We start from the raw sequence: 2395 nt of genomic DNA on the forward strand, positions 1-2395 counted from the left end.
CCCCCCCCAAATTTGTAAAGTTCGTTTTTGACATAACGACTTGTACTTCTCATTGTTGCAATGGGTCCACCTGTAAAAATAACTGTACAGAGGTGTCATATTTATTTGAACAAATAATGAGTACATTTCCTAACAAGCATTGTTACCTCTTCCTTTCTTTTTCTTCCACCATCCCTTCCCTCCCACCTCAACAAATACACTCCTCTCCCCCTTCCCCTGTCTAAATTGTAAAGTTCATTTTTCAACATAGTGTCTTGTGCATCTCAACCTGTATCCCTGTTTAACTATTTTGTATTTCCCTTTCCCCTCCCCAAATTAGAGAAACTTATACACAGGATGTAGGCGCGCAAACCTCAAATACAGTGAAAACAGGGGTTAGAGCGTAGGGGAGGAACATATAAAGGAACAAAAAACATCACCTCACACATTATAAGTATCTTAGAAACAATAGCAAGAAACAGAAAAATCACTTGTCTGATTCATTTCTGGTAATATCATCTTATCTGATATGCACATAGCTTATGATCTATTCTTATTCTAGACATATATTATCTGTTGAAAATGAGGGAAACCATGGGACCTATGTTTCTTTTGACTTGGCTTACTTCATTTAATAAATTTTTTTCAAGTCTTTCCAATTCTTAACAAATTGGGCGATGTCATTCTTTCTGATGGAGGCATAGAATTTCATTGTGTATATATATACCACATTTTCATGATCCATTCATCTTCTGTGGGCCCTCCAGGTGGGCTCCATATCTCAGCTATTGTAAATAATGCTACAGTAAACATAGTTGTTCTGATAGTTTTAGTATGGTCTTCTTTGTGATCATTTGGGTAAATCCCCAAAAGTGTGATTGCTGGGTCATAGCGGAGCTTTATATGGAATCTTTTGATGAGCCTCCATACTGCTTTCCAAAGTGGTTGAACAAGTTAAAACTCCCACCAAGAATCAAGTAAAGTTCCCTTGTTGCCACATCATCGCCAGCATCTTTAGTTGTAAAAATATGGAATGATTCAAGAATTTGCATGTCAACCTTGCGTAGGGGCCATGTTAATCTTCTCTGTATTGTTCCAATTTTAGTGTATGTGCTGCTGAATTGAGCACAGAGCATTTTATATAGATAAAGTGTAATTGATTTTCTTAAACTAGACAATTCAAAGAAAAGTAAGTTTTGAAGAATTCTCGTTAAATTTTAGAACCATGTACCTCTTACATAAGCACACATTTAAGAATAGTCAAGATTGACATGTCAGAAACAAAATAATCCCAGATATTGTTGTTCAAGAGATGTGTAGGATCGGGTGGGAGGGTATTGGGTAGGAGGGGTGGAGGAAGGCTGGGAAGGGATGTGAAGGGTAAACAAAGGAGGAGGTTGCAATGCTTGATAAGAAATATACTCATTATCTTGCCCATGTAATTGTAACCCCTCCGTACAGTATGTTCACAAAAAATAAAAATAAAAAAATGAGATGTGTAGGAGGACGAATTCAATTATTCTGTACAAGGCACCTGTCATTATGAACACTATGGCAAGTGTTAGGTTTTGTTAAAAGTTTTAATGTTTTAAATATATTTAATTTTGGGAATTTGCTTATATAGGCCAAAATTAGGACTGTTTGTCAGGTCATACAACTTTTCTATAAATATTTAAGATTTATCGTAGCAGACATATGCTACTAAAAAGTACATTTCAGAGTTTATTAGAAACATTACTAATGAGATGTTGCAAAGTCTTAGTGTAAAGAAGCAGAGTGAAGAGTTAAGACTTTGTTAACTGCACAGTTTCTCTTAAAACTTTAGGGCTTCCTTACTTTATATGTTAGTGAGGAACAAATGATGATATAAGCCATATACAAATGATGAGATGAGTCATAAAAAGCAATCTTAGTTGGTAACTTTAAAGACTACACATAGCCTATAAACTCTGTTGAACATCATAATCTTATTCATTGTTAAATGTACAGGAATGTGAGAATAGTAAAATTAAATATGTAAGTACACTTCAAATACTGAAAACCCTGGTAATTCTTCGATATTTTATTTTATTAATCATTAATATTTATTTATTGTGTTTCTTTATTTGTAGTATTGTTTCCCTTGTAATATAATAAAGCTTTTTGTTATTCATCATCAGGAGGTACTTTGAGAAGGTTACTGGGATAGCCAAACCATTTTTTATAGTTGCATGTGAATTTACATAAAGCAAAATTAAGAACAAAATATTGATTAAAAAATTATCAAGTACAGTCAGAATCAGGAGGGATGATAAATGTCCACACTTAAAATCTTAGCCCTAGGCTGAAGCAGTGATATTACAGAGTTGAGGTCACAAAAGTGAGAGACTGTGTTTTGTTTTGTTTTTTACTTTGATTTTGTTGGCCATGGGGTTGA

At 34.2% G+C, this 2395-nt stretch overlaps 1 non-coding gene across 1 annotated transcript; it reads right to left on the reverse strand.

Moving 5' to 3' along the window:
- Window positions 1–1001: 1001 nt before the first annotated feature.
- Window positions 1002–1108, reverse strand: LOC138830049 (U6 spliceosomal RNA). Its single transcript, XR_011372844.1, has one exon. It is a non-coding gene; the product is annotated as a U6 spliceosomal RNA (small nuclear RNA).
- Window positions 1109–2395: the final 1287 nt, after the last annotated feature.

Source organism: Dipodomys merriami, unplaced genomic scaffold, assembly GCF_024711535.1.
Source record: "Dipodomys merriami isolate MVZ:Mamm:240054 unplaced genomic scaffold, mDipMer1.0.p SCAF_181, whole genome shotgun sequence".
NCBI classification, from domain to species: domain Eukaryota; kingdom Metazoa; phylum Chordata; class Mammalia; order Rodentia; family Heteromyidae; genus Dipodomys; species Dipodomys merriami.